Consider the following 19888-nt stretch of genomic DNA (forward strand, 5'->3'; position numbering starts at 1 on the left):
AACGACCGTTCATGCTTTAAACACAGTCCAGTTCAAAGTAAATGGCAAGGATCCATATATGGCAATGGTCTATATCCATTTAGGCCTACTGCAGCTCTGATTGTTTACGCCACACCGGTCAAGATCACTTTGAGTCAAAATGCAAGCCAAAATCTACCTCTCAGATTTTTTATTTTTTATATGACTTAAAAACCATAAGCCTATGCAACATTAACCAATTATAAACAGTACTGTAGAAATTAGGTTTGTCCAGTAAGCTATAGGCCCAATACATTATCACCATATATTGGCTTAGCTTGAATTGCCCTGCCAATGCATTGTTGTTAGGGCCATTTAAATATATATTTAATCATTTGAGGTAGGCTATATGATCACACTGGTAATATATCTGTTGTTGTATTACTTGTGAAGCACAGCTTAACTGAGCATGCATTTAAATAATTGGTGCCTGCGTCTGATAGTTAGTCTCAGCGGAGAGGGTCCCTCCGCTCTCCCTTACCACTAAGGGACACTGTCTTCCAGATGATGGCGAAACTCGAGTCACACCACATTATTTCTGCCTCATGCACAAGTTCCTGTTGTTAGTCCTATGAACAGAGAAAGTGAAATGTTCCTCAATATTAAAAAAGACACAAGCCACTAATAATAACAACAACGCAAGCCTATAGATACACTTTCCTACTCATTCATTACTGCTGCAGTGCTTCTTGTAGTGCTGAGTGGAAATAGGAAGAAGTGTTGAGTACGAAGTGTTGACAGTACTGAGTAAGCACATAAACATGAACTCACTCATAAACAGCATCTCTTTGTGTGCGGGTGTCGTGTGGCTCAGTTGGTAGAGCATGGTTCGACTCCCACGGAGGACCAGTATGACAATGTATGCACTTAAGTCGCTCTGAGTAAGAGCGTCTGCTAAATGACTAACATATAAACGTTTTAGAGTGTTTGTGTATGATTGGGATGAAGAAGAGTCCTGTTCGCAAATGTAGCAACAGGGTTGAAAGCTCCACAGCCTCACCCCCTACAGACAGACAGAGACTCTTATCTCCTGTCCTCCTGTATTACCTCTCCACTGGCCCTGCAGATAACCCCTCTCTACCGCTCGCCTCTTGGAGGAGACAGTAAAACCTACTGATGGGGAACTGCTCTGAGGAATACCACCTCCACTACCTCTAAGATGAGGAGGGGGGAAGGGATATGGAGGCGCACGGGGGAAGAGATAAGGAGGTGAACGGATTGCCGTGTTTATTACCTCAGCGTAAAGCCCGCTGCCTGTGCACATGTTTTTGTGCTCTACATTCAATTACATGTAATGGTATTGTATAGGGAGATAGTGTGGAAGTGGAGAGCGGGAAGATGAAAGGGGAGGAGATGGAAATTGTTCACAGCAGAAATCAACGCTGCTCCAGTGAGCGGTGTGAAGATTGTTATCATCTCTATGGGCGAGCGTTGTGATCTACGGCGTATCCTGTATTGCTGTGCATGCTTCACAGGTTCTGTTCTACCTCATCAAAACACAAGACTGTGGTTCATAATTAGGGAGGTGTAAGACGCGGCGAGTTCACAAGCCCAGCAATCTGTTGCATGCAGAGCTGTCGCTTTTTTAATTATTAAAATGAATCTACTCTTGTGCCTATTTGCATAAGTTAAATGAATATTTGTTCTGCGCCGCTTGGCAAACACATTCCCGTTCCTAACAGTGTATAAGCTCTGTTACTGGCAGGGTGTGAGGATCTTACATGAGGAATATTCTCCATGGATCCACTGATACCAGAGGGAGGACACAGTTCAGTGGCCTTATACGTGCCCTTATCATATATGACTATTTTAAGTGATTGAAGTACTGTGCATTCCTTGAGGGCAGACCAACAACAACCCCCCCCCCCCCTCCCCCCCAAGGGATTTGACCTTTTTACCCCGTGGCCTTCAGGGTCAGAGTATTCTATAATCACAACATTGGCTGCCTTCCTCCTATCTCCATCCTTCTGCTCCTACTCCATAAGGCTGGAGTGGAGAGAGACAAGCGTATGATTCTTATTGATTGTTATGGAGCCCCCCTTTCCAAATGTATGTTATAATATTCTTGTGATTGAGTATAGTCCCGTTGCATCAGTCTGCATGGAATAAATTACAGACAGGCTCAAAGCCAGAGAGAATCAATACATAATATGAAGAGAAAGGTGGGGGGATTTTTATGTCTGTATTGAATTCCTCTCTGAGACTCGGGGCTCCAAGCCAACAGACTCTTCCTATTGTCTGGGAGATTGGCTGTAGCTAGCAGGCCAGGCAAGCTTGTTGCTTTTGTTATGGTCATTTGGGTTCAAGGTGAAAGCTACAGTAATCACAAGGTTGTTCACTCAATGTGCAACACACCAGCGTGGCCCATTTGTTTACATAATGGTGTCTGAATGACAAATTGAATCATACTTAAAAACCTCTTGTTTCCAGGGTGTCCGGATATTTGGCGGGCCGAGACTGTTTCAGCGGAGAGAGAAGTGGCATTAAAAGCATAGTAATTGAGTTATGTAAGTATACTGGACAGAAATATAAATACAACATGCAAGAATTTCAAAGATTTTACTGAGTTACAGTTCATATAAGGAAATCAGTCAATTAAAATGAATTAATTAGTCCCTAATCTATGGATTTCACGACTGGGCAGCCAGAAATACTCCTCAGTTTCATCAGCTGTCCGGGTGACTGGTCTCAGATGATCCCGCAGGTGAAGAAGCCGGATGTGGAACTCGTAGGCTGGCGTGGTTACACGTGATCTGCGGTTGTGAGGCCGGTTAGACGTACTGCCTAAAACGACATTGGAGGTGGCTTATGGTAAAGAAATTAACATTAAATTCTCTGACAACAGCTCTGGTGGACATTCCTGCAGTCAGCATGCCAATGCACGCTCCCTCAAAACTTGAGACATCTGTGGCATTGTGTTGTGTGACAAAACTGCACAGTTTAGAGTGGCCCTTTATTGTCCCCAGCACAAGGTGCACCTATGTAATGACCATGCTGTTTAATCGGCTTCTTGATATGCCACACCTGACAGGTGCATGGATTATTATGGCAAAGGAAAAATGCCCACTAAAAGGGATGTAAACAAATGTGTGCACAAAATTATAGAAATAAGCTTTTTGTGCATATGGAACATTTCTGAGATCTTTTATTTCAGCTCATGAAACATGGGACCAACCCTTTACATGTTGCGTTAATATTTTGTTCAGTATACAAGTAGTGCAGTTATAAAGGAATTATTTCCCCCTGAATCTTCCCTGCAAAAAGTGCTAGTGTTTATGCTAATGTCCAATGTTCTAGTGATGAGTTCTGTTTTATTCTCGTGTGCTGGGAAACTTTTAACACAGTACAGATGTACAGTGCATTCGGAAAGTATTCAGACCCCTTGACTTTTTCCACATTTTGTTACGTTACAGCCTTATTCTAAAATGAATTAAATCGTTTTTTCCCATCATCAATCTACACAAAATACCCCATAATGACAAAGCAAAAACAGGTTTTTAGTACAACTGATATCACATTTACATAAGTATTCAGACACTTTGCTCAGTACTTTGTTGAAGCACCTTTGGCAGCGATTACAGCCTTGAGTCTTCTTGGGTATGACGCTACAAGCTTGGCAGACCTGTATTTGGGGAGTTTCTCCTATTCTTCTCTGCAGAGACACTCAAGCTCTGTCAGGTTGGATGGGGAGCGTCGCTGCTTAGCTATTTTCAGGTCTCTCCAGAGATATTTCATCAGGTTCAAGTCCCGGCTCTGGCTGGGCCACTCAAGGACATTCAAAGACTTGTCCCAAAGCCATTCCTGTGTTGTTTTGGCTGTGTGTTTAGGGTTATTGTACTGTTGGAAGGTGAACCTTCACCCCAGTCTGAGGTCCTGAGCGCTCTGGAGCAGGTTTTCATCAAGGATCTCTCTCTACTTTGCTCCGTTCATCTTTCCCTCAATCCTGATTTGTCTCCCAATACCTGCCGCTGAAAAACATCCCCACAGCATGATGCTGCCACCACCATGCTTCACCGTAGTGATGGTGCCAGGTTTCCTCCAGATGTGATGCTTGGCATTCAGGCCAAAGAGTTCAATCTTGGTTTCATCAGACCAGAGAATATTTTTTCTCCTGGTCTGAGAGTAATTTAGGGGGCTTTTGTCAAACTCCAAGCAGGCTGTCATGTGCCTTTTACTGAGGAGTGGCTTCCGTCTGGCCACTCTACCATAAATAGCTGATTGGTGGAGTGTTGCAGAGATGGTTGTCCTTCTGGAAGGTTCTCTCATCTCCACAGAGGAACTCTGGAGCTCTGTCAGAGTGACCATTGGGTTCTTGGTCACCTCCCTGACCAAGGCCCTTCTCCCCCGATTGCTCAGTTTGGAAGAGTCTTGGTGGTTCCAAACTTCTTCCATTTAAGACTGACGGAAGCCACTGTGTTCTTAGCAACATTCAATGCTGCAGAAATGTATTGGTACCCTTCCCCAGATCTGTGCCTCGACACAATCTGTCTCGGACAATTCCTTCCACCTCATGGCTTGGTATTTGCTCTGACATGCACTGTCAACTGTGGGACCTTATATAGAGAGGTATGTGCCTTTCCAAATCATGTCCAATCAATTGAATTTACCACAGGTGGACTCCAATCAAGTTGTAGAAACATCTCAAGGATGATCAATGGCAACAGGATGCACCTGAGCTCAATTTCGAGTCTCATAGGAAAAGGGTCTGAATACTTATGTAAATATGGTATGTCTGTTTTTAATTTGTAATACATTTGCTAAAATGTCTAAAGACCTGTTTTCGCTTTGTCATTATGGGGTATTGTGTGTAGATTGCTGAGGATGTTTTTTATTTAATCCATTTTAGAATAAGGCTGTAGTGTAACAAAATGTGGAAAAGGGGAATGGGTCTGAATACTTTCCGAATGCACTGTATGCTCTGGTGTATGCCGGTCAGGGTAGTAGCTACATATGAGGACAGAGGTCCGGATCTCTGTCATTTTCTTTTTTTTTCTTATAAAATAACAAATGAGGAACCCAGTCGGGGTCTCAACTTACTGTTGAGAGTTAGAATAGTAGAATACACAAGGTGCAATTTAGAAAGTTGGTTGTGTATCAGCAGTTTTCCTCTAAAAAAACTGCAACCAAAAAAGTTCTGTAAAGCAAACATATTTGTTTACCTTGTGTTAATATTTGCTTTTTCTGCTAAAAGATCCCTCTGTACATATTCAATTATATTTTTTAATCCCGGTTCTGAGTTGATGTGTAGCGGCTAATTGTATAGCTAATAGGTTATGCGTTTGTAGATCGACTGAGGTGAATGAAGCTACAGCAACCAATGTGTTTTTTGCTTGTTTTTGCCGTTCTCCAAATAGCATTTTAGAGTTTTTAAATTGTATAGAAATGCTGTAAATGAGTTTCAACTTTTTAAAATCCCCCTCCGCACGTCACTAAAACTCAGAACATGGCTACGGCCCTGATGCCAGTCTATTTATTTATGCCTGCTAGAGGTGAATGAGTTTCTCCCTGAGTGTGAGGTAAACAGATGTGGCAGTCCTTTAATTCACACTCATAGACCTTTACTGTGATGTGTTATCTTACAGTTCCACATTTAAAAGGCTTCCCGTGGTTGTCGTCTCTGCTTAATTTAGCTCAAGCAAGGTTCCTTCATAATTACAAAAACAATATACCATTAATATTAGATGTAGTCTTGAAAAAAATCATGAAACTCCAAGCAGGTGACAGGATAGATGGTGAGTGTTGTATGTTCATGTGTGGTAATTGAATACTGCACATGTTTGTCGGTGAAAGTTGTCTGGTCACAGGACATGTATTGTTGCCTAACGTGTGTAGTGAACAGGAAGGAAGAAGGAATAGCTGACCCTGTTGTCGTCTAGGTTACCTTTTATGTCGCTGCAGGTTACCTGTCCTTGGTGGTGACTTTGTCCTGTTCCGTGTTCACTTGTCAACAGTTGAGAAGGGAGATGGTTGGCAAGCCCTGCTGCTTGCCTTGGCACACACACACACACTGTGAGTGGTGGTGGGGTATGAGCATTGCCTGGGCTGGGGGGTGACAGGCCACTAAATCTCCCCCACACTCGTCCGTCAATCTTCCCTGGTTACCGCTCTCTTTTCCCTCTCCCTCCCTTTCTCTACCCCCCTCTCCTTCTCTCTTTTATACTCACTCTCTCTCTTTTTCTCACCTCCCCTACTCTCTTTTAGTATAGGATAAGAAACGTCTCTGTTTACACAATTCCTGGGCTGCACGATTAAGCCCACCTCTCATATCTCTGCTGATGTGTCGGCACCATCCCTGTTTTGTAGGCTTATTTTCAGATTAAGTGACAGTTCCACACTAAAATAACACCAAATTAAAACTGCTGGCATGTGGAAACAAAAAATGTACTATTAGTTTACTATTAGTCAGTTTACTATTAGCCAGTGGGGACATGTTTATTGGCTACATGTCTATATGTGATACAGATGAGCCTTACAAAGTTTGTTTTGATGTGTTGAAAGAAACTTCTGATCAGATTGTATTCAGTATATTTTCAGTTTTGCCATAACTTTTGACTCATAAGTATTGTTCCATAACTTCAGTAATATCTTCAACCCACATCTTTATGCAGAGCGGATTTAGTTTGAGCTTTCATCAATTTGCAGGGATCCTTCTGTTGTGTAACTACTCGAAAGTTTGAAGACAGGCTAAGTTTGACAACTTGGAGGAAGTGAGAAGCACTTTGATGGGAGGGAAGGAAGGCAGCTTCTCCCACTGGAGTCTAATCCAAGCAAGGCCCTGCAGCAGCCCTGCTGTGTAGCAGACAGCTGGGGAATGATTTCTACTGCGCGCGTTGTAGAGAAACGCTTACAGTCTGAGTTCTGACTTACCTGCATATGTATAAAGTTAATTTGCTAAGTGTGTGGAATCCGCCGAAAGAACGTGAGATAAGCTTCATCTCACAGACACTCATTCGGCACAGCTCTGGAACCACATTTGCGACTGTTCAAGCATGTTTCAGTTATCACCCGTCACGACGGATTTAGCCCCGCAACTGAAGGGGGCTGGAATTTAAATTCTCAGATCTACCAGAGAAATCATTTTCTCTCTTCCGTCCTCATGTCATCCGTCATAAAGTACAGGCATCTGTGAGACGGAGGCCTACCTATCAACACTCCTTATTTCTCTTTGAAACTGGAGGGATTTATCTCACGTTTACCCAGAATGCTTTGCACAACAACTAAGGAGCAGGAAGGAAGGGATCTAAATGGAGTTCTGTAAGCTGTCCTGAGCGTGGTGACAGTTGAGAGCAATTTTGGGGGGGAAAAATCTAATAAACATGAAATTATTCGAACCTGAGCTTTCCGATTCCCGCCCCCCTCAGTCGAGTTATTTTCATGCGCCGTCTGTGCTAGGCCTACTAAACTGGGCGGAAATGTGACAACAGCTTGAGGCTAATTGTATTAAAAGAGAAACATACATCATTTATTCCATTTTCATTAGCTGAATCATTATCACTTAGACAAGACCAGCTGAAGGACAATGGCATTATGAAGTCTGCATTTTCTGCTCTGTTTATGCTCAGCTGGCTGCTGAATCACGATCGAGGGATAAGATCGTTAGCTATCCTTTTGGAGCATTGGCTATGGCCAGGTCTGCATCTTGTCCTTTCCTGCCCTCCGTAGGTTCATAGCAGGTGTACGGTGTCCATATTAGGACAGCCTCAGCCTCTGCAGTTCATCCGCAGAGTCATCATTTTGGCCTCGTCTATGTGTATTACCTCCGGTGACCTCACTGACACCCCCACTCTCCGATGTAAGTGACTGGCCACAAGCAAATGGCACTAACAGTAATTACCTCTAATTCTATGCAAACGGCAGACCTCAGACCTGAAGTGTTCAATTAGTGCTATCAAAGGCGGCCATCGGCCATCCTGTTGTGCCCTAAATGTTCCGGCAGAAATACCAAGGGTCTGCACTACTGCTGTGCCGCTCTCACGTTCAGGCGCTGCGGTGGTTCATCCAAACACAATAGAAGATATTGTTGGGCAGGCTTATTTGTGCATCGATGGGGTTTCCTTTTAGCTTGCAGGGCAGAGCTGGGCCACACTCCGAGGCAGAAGACACGCTGAAATCAATAGCTGCTCCCAGTGCAATGCAACAAGAGCCGCGCCTCGGCAACACAGCTAGGACTTTAATTATTTCACCATGTATAACAGCAGACTGGTTAAAGGTTGGAGAACCAGAGAATGACTCTGTAGATGCTGCCTGCCTGTCGGAATGGAGGTTATTCTTTTGTTGGAGCCCATTTCCCACAAGGGCCTGGTGCTGAAGCACTTTTGCTTTGTAGGTTAGTGTACATTCAAGGCCTGTTAGTTGCCCAGTGCTTTCACTGAAGGAGAGTAGTTTGGCCCCTTTCYGAAAGTTTGATGTAGCACAAATGACTAACATAGGAGCCGTAGTACAGATTTGCTGGGATGCTATCTCGGTGTGCTGTACAGCATGGAAATGTCAGATGGTACCCTTAAGAAGAAAAGAGAGTGGATATGAACCCCATTACTCCACACTTCAAGGGGAATCAAGGAGGATCCATCAGTCTCTGCTAATAAGCAAATGGAGTTGATCCCACCTAGACTGGGCTGGTCAGGGGGTTCTTCTCATGAAAATCCAGACCTCCCCCTCAAACAATAAGATTTTCAGGTTGTTATAGATGCTAGTAATACAGTGCATTCGGAAAGTATTCAGACGCCTTCACTTTTTCCACATTTTGTTACATTACAGCCTAATTTTAAAATGGATCAAATACTTCTTCCCCCTCCTCAATCTACACATAATACCCCAGAATGACAAAGCGAAAACACAATTTTAGAAATTTTTGCAAATGTATTAAAAATAAAAAACAGATACCTTATTTACATAAGTATTCAGACCCTTTGCTATGAGACTTGAAATTGATCTCAGGTGCATGCTGTTTCCATTGATCATCCTTGAGATGTTTCTACAACTTCATTGGAGTCCACTTGTGGTAAATTCAATGGATTGGAAATTATTTTGAAAGGCACACACCTGTCTATTTAAGGTCCCTCAGTTGACAGTGCATGTCAGAGCAAAAACCAAGCCATGAGGTCGAAGGAATTATCGGTAGAGCTCTGAGACAGGATTGTATCTAGGCATAGGTCTGGGGAAGGGTACCAAAACATTTCTGCAGCATTGAAGGTCACCAAGAACTCTGTGGCCTCCATCAAGTTTGGAACCACTAAGACTTTTTCTATAGCTGGCTGCCTGGCCAAACTGAGCAATCAGGGGAGAAGGGCCTTGGTCAGGGAGGTGACCAAGAACCCGATGGTCAGACGGAAGCCACTCCTCAGTAAAAGGCACATGACAGTCCGCTTGGAGTTTGCCAAAAGGCACCTAAAGGACTCTCAGACCATGAGAAACAAGATTCTCTGGTCTTATGAAACCAAGATTGAACTCTTTGGCCTGAATGCCAAACGTCACAGCTGGAGRAAACCAGGCACCGCTCATCACCTGGCCAATACCATCCCTACGGTGAAGCACGGTGGTGGCAGAATCATGCTGTGGGGATGTTTTTCAGCAGCAGGGACTTGGAGACTAGTCAGGATCAAGGGAAAGATGAACGAAGCAAAGTACATAGAGATCCTTGATGAAAACCTGCTCCAGAGCGCTCAGGACCTCAGACTGGGACGAAGGTTCACCTTCCAACAGGACAAAGACCCTAAGCACACAGCCAAGACAATGCAGGAGTGGCTTCGGGACAAGTCTCTGAATGCCCTTGAGTGGCCCAGCCAGATTCCGAACATCTCTGGAGAGACCTGAAAATAGCTGTGCAGCGACACTCCCCATCCAACCTGACAGAGCTTGAGAGGATCTGCAGAATGGAAGAAACTCCCCAAATACAGGTGTGCCAAGCTTGTAGCGTCATACCCAAGAAGACTCAAGGCTGAAATCGCTGCCAACGGTGCTTCAATAAAGTACTAAGTAAAGGGTCTGAATACTTATGTAAATGTGATATTTCAAATTTGTGATATTTCAACAATTTAAAAACTGTTTTYGTTTTGTCATTATGGGGTATTCTGTGTAGATTGATGAGGGGGGAAAAACTATTGAATCCATTTTAGAATAAGGCTGTAACGTAACAAAATGTGGAAAAAGTGAAGGGGTCTGAATACTTTCTGAATGCACTATATTTATTATTTAACCATACGTATTGCATTAATATGCCATATTGCCATATTACAAAATACATTAGATTCAACCAAACAATACTGAAAGAAGTGTTGCAACACCACAGTCATTTCTATTGACACAAAGCATTACAATTAAAACGCCTGTAATCATCTCCATATTTCTGATCATTCGGATGTGTGTCATAAATTGCAGTGGAATGGTGATGATGCAACCCAATTTCAGAGCAATATTAAGGGCCTTTGCTTTGCTCCCTCCAGGCAATGTGGCTTCATATTGTTGTATCCCGGTGCTAGGCAACCTGGCTGTGTCGGGTAATAATTGAAGTTGATATTAAAAGACAGGAGCAATGCATAAATGATGAGGGGAACGGGGTGAGGTCATCGGAGAAACGCATCCAGCGTGTGGCCAGGTGACACGCTGCTGTTCCACAGTCACCTTCGCTGTATACATGATAAACTACTGCCACCAGGGCGAAGGTACAGTACACGGTGGCAAAATAGATACATAAACCACTGCCCTTCGAACACGGCCTTTGCCTTTAATACTTTGGCATAATTACATTGTGTGTGTGTAGAGGTTATTGTCATCATTTTGCTTGAGAGGTGCAGTGCTGTATAAGCTTTTAAGAGAATGTATTGAAGGACAGCACAGATACGTGTGAGAGAGTTTTATGACTGTGTTCTTCTGACATAATATTATGACAGTGTTTTTCACATGCCATAGACCTACAATGCAAAAATGTTGATCTTACCTAGATATTGCTTAACATTAGAATTAATTTGTATTTTTAAGTTAACTGACTTGCCTAGTTAAATAAAGGTTAAGAAGAAATTCTTATTTACAATGACGGCCTACACCGACCAAACCCGGACGACGCTGGGACAATTGTGTGCCGCCCTATGGGACTCCCAATCACGGCTAGTTGTGATACAGCCTGGATTCAAACCAGGGTGTCTGTAGTGTCGCATCTAGCACTGAGATGCAGTGCCTTAGACCGCTGCGCCACTCGGGAGCACTGACTTGACGTCCTACCAAGATAAATGATCTTAGGTACAAGTCAGAATATCTTAAAACGAGATGAATTATCTTAAGTAAAAATGTGTTGTTTTGAGTTGATCTCGCTCACCAAGAAAATGCATTTACTTGATTTGAGTTGATTTTACTTACCCAGAAAATGCATCAAGATAATCAAGCCATTTTCAGCTTTAAATAAGCAATATTATCTGCGAGTGCACTAAGATAATCAACTTTGTTCAGACGTCCAGTCAATGCATTCTAATGGTAAGAGTTATCTAGATAAGATGAACATTTTTGCAGTGTAGTATCCAATTGTAGGAGACAGTATGATAGTAAGAGATTTTACACCAGATTTTGTGTAAGAGACTAGCATTTGGCAGAAATAAAGTTTGAGTTGAAATAGATTAGTTCAGGTTCGAGAGTATATAGCAACATGTAGTGTTAACGGTCCACTTCCACAGGTGATTAATGAACAGTTTTGATGGCTTGCAGGCTCTGTACCCCAGATGGGAAATCACACGTTGCATGGTGTTTGTTTTCCATTCTCAGCCCAGAAATATTGTTTTTAATAATACTCTTGTCTGGTTTTTACATACAGGATTATACTGTGCATCCTCTCACCCATGTAGGGGATTGGATACATACTAGAGAACGACCGATATTTGGATTGTTTTAGGGCCGATGCCGATACCTATTTTGGGGGGTCAAATGGCCGATATTTTAGGCCGATTTTTAATATCATTAAATTTGTCGGTTTTTACCTATCTAACTATATCATATTTTTTATTATTATTTAACTAGGCAAGTCAGTTAAGAACAAATTCTTATTTACAATGAYGGCCTAGGAACAGTGGGTCAACTGCCTTTTTCAGGGGTAGAACAGCAGATTTTTACCTTGTCAGCTCGGGAATTTGATCTAGCAACCTTTCCGTTACTGGCCCAACGCTCTAACCACTAGGCTACCTGCCGCCCCTAATAATAATTATATTTGAATGGTAAATCTCTTGATAAACTGGGTAAAGGGGTTGGATTAAATGCGGAAGAAATTAATTAAATTGTGTAACTGACTAGGTATCCCTTTCCCTTAATTAAAAGTGCTACACAAAGGATAAAAAAWAAAAAAATGCATTGTAATTTCAGAAAATGTCCATAATATATCTGGCTGTAATAGTGGAATGATAGTGTTTCACTATATTAATTACCTGCCAGTTTTGTGATTGGCTGCGATATTCGACTATTGATTTCTTCCACCGGAGCGGCGTCTGTTGTCAAAATGCGAAAGCTGTTCTGACTTAATGGCTGTGTTATCTAGTGGAAATTGCTCTGTCATTTCCTGGTTGCTAAAATTCGACACTGTTCGCTCAATTTCAGTTTGTGAGAAAACAAGCACTGAATAGTGTAGGGAATCATTGTACCATCTAAATCGCTGTGAAATATATTTTCAATTACAAAGAGTATTGTTTTTACAGCTGTTTGATACCGACTCGGCCAATTATCGGTCGTTCTCTAATACATACTATAAATCATTGCACTCCAATACATGGAACATTCAGAGAGTTGATGTCTAATCTCTCCATAAATTGGTAGACTGTATACACTGTAATCTCTCCTAATGGGCCACCAGTGCCATCTTCTAATTCAATTCAGAGCCTGTAATGTACAGTGATATGGTTTGTGAGGTTTGTAAGTCTTTATCTCTGCTACCCTAGAGTGCTTGATGAGATATTCCTCAGACCAAACACAGTCAATGCATGGCTTAAATATGTTTAGAAAGCACTGGATTCACAGAGCACGTACACAAAATGATCCAGAGAGAGTGGAGGAGGGACGTTATCATTCAGCAGCACAGCAACACACTGAATCCATTATTCATGGGCCGTGTACTCACTGCAGTCTTCATTTAATGTAAAAAGGCTTTTCCGATTCCATCTGCTCGGGCTCTGGCTGAAGAGAACCCTCTATATGAAAGGGTGGGTTTTGCCTAGCTAATGTGGCCATGTAAATAATGAATTGTAATAAGTGGAGCGTCCAAGCTTCTATGTTTTATTGCCTCCCTCCCTCTGCACTCCACTGACATTCTAGAAATGGCAAATGTGTCTGGAAATGGACGAAGCACATTAATAATAGGGAAGGCTTTAGTTATTTTGAGACTCTACACTTCTCTCCTCTCTCTAACATGGCTTTAGTGTCCCACTGTGCTGTGAAGGTTTTTATCACATCCATTGTGCAAATGCTATTGGTGGATATTATTTGGGGAGTAAGAAAGGTTTTTACACAGTCATTCATAAAGTCACTGGAGTCAAATGCTGTGCAACCGACGTTAACCAGTACAAATGTCAGGGCCAATTTGTGCAAGACTCTACTCTGCAGAGAAATACATGTACCTCTTATCTTCTCTCTTCACTCCCTTTTGTCTTCCACTGAGGTCCAAATTCTCTGCTAGAACAAGTGCATGGTCAAAAGGATCATCAGCGCCGTCTGTCTGCAAGAAAAGGATTGTTCTCCACGCATTAGATAAATCCACCTCTCCACACCGTGACAAATGGATTGAAGATAGACTCTCCTGCTTTGAGCTTCTGGATAATACTTATTCTCCGCGTGGCTTTGTTCTGACAGATTTCTCTTGGTTGAGAAGAAGTTATAGGACAGGAGGTGCTCCTGCCCATGTCGTCGTCGTCTGACGAAGGACTAGGGGAGCACAGGTTAATGACATAGATTTAAGTTATTCCTCTCTACTTTATTCTGTTCAACATGCCGCAAGTGAGCTGATTTTAATCATGCTGCTAATAGATTTTCATAGAAAAACAGAGGCTGCTCCAAATTCACAAAAGGCGAGAGAGAAAAAATCTGAATATGCTAACACATTGATTTACCACAGAAGCACCAGAACAAACAATGTTCTCACAAATCATAAAGATCCCTCTTTATTAATATATGGGGGATTGTAAATTATGCAGATAATTACATTGATAGATCCCACAATCTATCCACACACACACACACACACACACACACACGAAAAGCGCCTTTGTAGATGGACATCATGTTTATTTCAGTTTGATCGCGTCAGACTAAAAAATAGTCAGAAGTAGTGAAAATGACTTTCCAAACCCGGATCTATTTCAAAGCATGTATTGGCAGACATCGACAGGAGCACAAATAAACATTTCATTCCTAGTTGAAAGGTATTCCAAGAAAAGAAGAACACGTCTACATATATTTAGCATACATTTTTTAATGGCACGTCAGTTATTTCATGCATTAGTATTCTCCGGGGACTCAGTTTGATTTGACTGTTTTGCTAAATGAGAGGGATCATATGAGCCAGGTCTTTATTGACACCATTAGTTGGGACTGAGGGGCATTCCGCTGGAACCCATTTTTGTTTGGATCCCTCGGGTGATTCTGTTTAACCAGACGAAGATGATTCAAATTCATGCTGAATTTTTTTTTTTTTTGGTATCAGAATTTTGCCAGTGCTGGTGGATTTGTTTACATTGGTTGACACTGACCTATATTGAGTCAAAGACTGTACGGGGTTGGTATTGATGGGCAAATCCTCTTAAGAGTAAGACATTTATTTCGGTGATGAAGCTAATGCATAATGACACCAGGATGAGACTTTGTTTGGCAACATGGTGAAACGGGCACAAGGGGAAGAATCCGAATGTGCCACTAATTAGTTTAGACTGTGGCAAACCAATAGAAGCTGCCCGCCTTGGGCGACAACACACCAGGCCCCCTTAGTAGGCTAGATGGTGGGCATCTCTCCAGTGTTCAGGTGATAGAGAGAGTGTCTTGTGTGACAGTTCCACTAATCAGCCGACCCACCACGACCATCTCCACGCTGTTGTTGGTCAGAACGATCAATCGGCTGATTGACTGGAGACGTTGATACGACCTGATGAAGTGTGGTGGAGGAGGACGAGCGTCTAGAGAGTATGAATAGTTAAACGAGTCGATACATGATGTAAACAGAACTGACCAACATTGTGACTACAGTAGCTATGTACACTGAGTGTACAAAACATTATGAACACCTGCTCTTCCATGACATAGACTGACCGGGTGAAAGCGATGACCCCTTATTGATGTCACTTGTTAAATCCACTTCAATCAGTGTAGACGAAGGGGGGGAGACAGGTTAAAGAAGGATTTTCAAGCCTTGAGACAATTGAGACATGAATTGTGTATGTGTGCCATTCAACGGGTGAATGGGCAAGACAAAAGATTGAAGTGCCTTTAAATGTGATATGGGGGGGGTGCACAACTCAATATTAGGAAGGTGTACTTAATGTTTTGTGCACTCTGTGTATGTGGATTTCATTAAGCTATTGTCATCCAACATTGTAATGCATGTATGGAAGCATGTTGTGTCGGTGATGTTGAATAGGCGTTAAGGAAAGTTCCCAGTTTTACATTTGTTCATGATTAAGTCGTAGTGGTGGTGATTAAACTGTAAAGGGTTAAAGGTTATAATAGTGGTGATTAGACTGTAAAGAGACAGATAGCTTTAAATGTCTCCTCCACCTTCTTCACACCTCTTGTCTTTCACTGTTGTAGACCAGATGAGGACTGGAATGGTGCGCCCTAACAAGGAACCAATTACAGAGAGTACATGGTGCTCATCATCAGGTCATTACAGAGACTGGAGGAGTGTTCGCTTCAGTCCGTTAAAGCAGGGGATAAGTATCTACAACCATTCAAGTATAGGGAACAGCAATGGGGATCTCACTCCAGTTTTCCGCTGTGAATTTCCATTTAGATTCCCTGCTAGAACAAACTGCTTGTGTGATTGAAACTTGAGATTGAATCTATCGATCCGGCATTTGATTCAATATCATTGTTGTCCACCCCAAATGAGAAAAGTGTCAAATGCTAATATTCATTTGATTGTATGTGGCTGGTCCACTATCAAAGATGTAGGCAATAAGACTATCCATCTTGAGTAAAGGGTTTACAGCATTAATAGGGGTGTCCTGCTGTGCTAAGGTGGGCTGTTTGCGGACAACCTGAGAATCCTGGGCACCAATAGGTCTCTGCGGAGCCGAGTGGATGAAATGATAAACAGATCAGTGGGGTGGATTCTTTATGCAAGTCAGAGCAGCAGACCTGTCACTGAGAATCAGAAGGAGCTTGATGGCTGTACACAGAAAGGGTTCTGGGAGATATCCTGCTGCATATGCAGCACAAGGTGGGGTGGGTTAATTAGGTTCATGTGTATGTTGCTGTCTCTTGCCAGATGGGTGCCCTTCTTCCCCTCCCCCAACTAAATGACTCCTGGGTCCATTACCCATGAGCACCCAAGCAGACCTCCCCCACTACTGAAAGGAAATAAGGAGCTGTGTGCACATACATTACCACAGTGGTAGTTACATTACTAGATTTACAAGCTGATGTCTTGTGATACATTTTCGTTTGCAATATGTCTGAAATGGATATCATATAATGTGCTGACCCGCTTCTCAAGTATAGATACCCTTGGGTGTTGCACTGCATGTGAAGCCGCCAGAAAGGAAGAAGCAGTGTGAGGAAACGCTGACCCAAAAGCCTGGGATGGACAGGAGATCTCAGTCCCCAGTGTTTTTCACATGACTCAGAGCGAAAGCTCTGAATGGTACCCTATTTCGTATATAGTGCACTACTTTTACTACCAGGGCCCAATGTAGAACAGTGGAGGCTCCTCAGAAGAGGAAGGGGAGGATCATCCTCCTCAGTGAATTTCATAAAAATACAAATAGTGAAACCTAAAAAAATAATTGTGGAAAAAGGAGGAACAGGATGACCTGTGTCTTTTTCCGGTCATATAAGATAACAAATGAAATGTCCCTTTCCACAGTTGTAAACTTTCATTCATAGCCTAGGTTATAGCAACCTCATGATGGGTATAGGGAAAATGTTAGTGTCATGTCGTAGCCTAAGCCTATCGATGTTACGGGGGGGGGGGGGCTCTATTTTGGTGGCCTTTGGTACATTCTAATGCCTTGAGTCCATCTGAAATACACAGCTAAATTATTGAATACGCTGTTTTGGATATCGTCTAGGCCAGGGATGGCAACTGGCGGCCGTGGCCCCGCTTATGCAAACATTTCTCTCCATCCTATGGCAAAATGTGTAGAATTGCATGAAATTAGTTTAAAAATGGCAAAATCTTCTCTACACCCATGGCAAAATGTGTAGAATTGCACGAAATGAACATTTTCTCTCTGCTGTCAAGAGTGGGGTCACTAAGATGTTTTGCTAGCAATGTGGGTATGGATGTGGGTATGCAGACCTGCGAGAAACTGCGGCCCCTCGTGAGGAGTTCAGATTTGTTGTGGCCCCCACTCCCATCAAAGTTGCCCATCCCTGGTCTAGGCCTAGACGATCAGGACTATTCTCTAAGTAAGAGAACCTTTAACATTAAACCTGCCTTCTCTTGAGATTAAAGTCATATTTACAGTTTCACTACAAGATATGAATTGCCACAATGATGTTTGTTCTTGAAATGATGTGTTTTGTTGGCTCCGCTAGTGGCTCAACATCCCTTTAACCATTTGGCCTCTCAATCAGTGTGGGTGGGATTGTCAGAGGAGGGTGCAGGATGTTTGTGAGTCACAGAGTTGGTAGGATTTCAGACCTGTCAATCAATCACTGTGGGTGGGACTTTGAGGGAAGGCGGTAGATTAGTAGTCTAGTCAGGAAACCTAATCTGGTCAACTCTTTCAATTTAATTTATTGTGGCAAAAACCTAAGAAAAAAAGGTTGTTCTGCCAAGTTATCATGAATTCCATTTTGAGAAACAATATAGAATAGCAGGAAAATGGTTTTAAAAAGGAAAAAAAACTAACAGCCAGATGCCCAGCCAGATTGTATAAAAGTGGGGGTGCACAAAGTCAGGCGTCCATGAATTGACCTACATATATGACTGAAGAATGAAGCAGGTGTTAAACATGGGCTTTAAACAGAAATCAGCAGTAGCCTATATCAATATCTTTAATAATACCATGTAAGTATCATGACATTAGCTTTTATCAGGGGCGCAACTTTGGTTTTAGAAGTGGGGGGGACACTACTTGACTGCTCGGAGGAGTCCACATTGTGCTAAAGCACACCATTGCCTTTGTTTTATATCACATGCCAATGATAAAACTGGGGGGGACAAAAATGTAATTTCAGAATGTAACCTTCAATCTGTTTTCTTTGATCATATTTTGGACCAGAATGAGGCTCTCTCTCCGCTACCTATTGTTCTTGTAGAGAGGATTCAACATCGTCATGAAATGTTTTCATAATTTATCTGCAGATAAATCGACAAAAAACAGTAGTACTGTAGCCTAGCAATATGCAAATAAAGGAGACAGATGAACGGCTCGCTCATCGATACGATTCACTACGATTCGGTTCACGACGATTCGGGTTCACCTAAAAGATCAGTTCAAAAAGAGCCGTTTGTTCGTGAACAACCCATCACTAGGCTACACTGACGAGTCACTTTAGCGGTCACTGGCAAGTCTTGACATGGGCTTCGAATCCTAGGAAAATAGAAACAAGATATTTGGTTTACTTGTTCCGATGCGATACCATGGACATATAACTACGTTGTATGATTTATGAATAGCAAAGGTATATATGAGATTGACTTTATTCAATCAGTTTGACACCTTTTATAAACTAGTCAACACTTGCTGACTGTTTGGTTGTCAATCAAAGCACAGTAAATAGCCTATGAGCCCAACTCTGTGGCTGTACTGGATTTCAACTCATCGTTACCAATTACATAACATGGGACGTGTAAATTAATTCACGGGAGACGATGAAGAAGCATCACGCTCTCCGTCATCCGTGAAAATAAATTTGACTGCAGCCAACCACAGCGCACAAAAATAACACCGATATCGAGAGGTGGGACAGACAGCAGACTGACAAACCAGCAGTGTTTCCCTGTCATCAGGCCCTATCGTACCTCCTTACCCATCCAAATAAAATACTGAAATATTGATCATTTATTTTACAGAGACAAACTCCGGCAGAAAGATGCATCAATCTCAGCTAAAGCATCCAAGCGAGCAAAACTTCCCCCCTCTGTCTCAGTATGTGTAGCCCATGTATCTGATACTGTCTGGCCAAAAAGAGTATGGCATGTCATACTTCTTTTAGCCAGACAGCATCAGATACGTGGGCTACACATAGTAAGACAGAGGGGCGCTGTTTCCCTCACTCAGATGCTTTCTCTGGTGAGATAGATTCAGCAGAGAGGAAGAAGTGAAGCGAGAGGGCTCTCTCTCACCAAAATCTGTCCAGGATAAGCCCAATGCGTTTCTATGTGCTTAATATGCAGACCTAAGCTTGTAGCTTGCCCTCCTGCCTTTGGGACAACGACTCTCATTGTTAGGGTGGAGACATGAGCATCTCGTTATTATATCCAGATCTCTTTTCTTCAGGCAGCAACTTGCGAATTGGAAAGGAAAGTTGGCGTGTGCACAGTGCACTGTTCGGATGCACACATTTATGTTTAGTAAATTTCTCTTTAGTTTTGTCAGTTCCCTATTACTTATGTTACCAGTAGGCCTAGTAAATGTATCGTTAATCTCCATCATTTGGTAACATATATTTATGTTAACGCATGTGTTAATTACAGTTATTTACCGATCTCATTCTTGAAGTTGAAACATTGTTTGTGAGAAAC

The 19888-nt window shown here is 42.4% G+C and overlaps 1 protein-coding gene across 4 annotated transcripts in view; it reads left to right on the forward strand.

Moving 5' to 3' along the window:
• Window positions 1-19888, forward strand: part of LOC111973482 (heparan sulfate glucosamine 3-O-sulfotransferase 5) — a 68376-nt gene that overhangs the window by 28043 nt on the left and 20445 nt on the right. The window contains exons 2-3 of one of the 4 annotated variants that reach the window (XM_070446559.1): window positions 2449-2525; window positions 2663-2829. The exons of 1 other annotated variant lie outside the window; for it this stretch is intronic. The gene's annotated coding sequence lies outside the window, so the exon portion shown is untranslated. The remainder of the gene's footprint in view (window positions 1-2448; window positions 2526-2662; window positions 2830-19888) is intronic. 2 more of the 4 variants (XM_070446560.1, XM_024000868.2) reach the window with 2 other exon arrangements.

This window comes from Salvelinus sp. IW2-2015, linkage group LG14 (genome assembly GCF_002910315.2).
Source record: "Salvelinus sp. IW2-2015 linkage group LG14, ASM291031v2, whole genome shotgun sequence".
In the NCBI taxonomy this organism is placed as follows: domain Eukaryota; kingdom Metazoa; phylum Chordata; class Actinopteri; order Salmoniformes; family Salmonidae; genus Salvelinus; species Salvelinus sp. IW2-2015.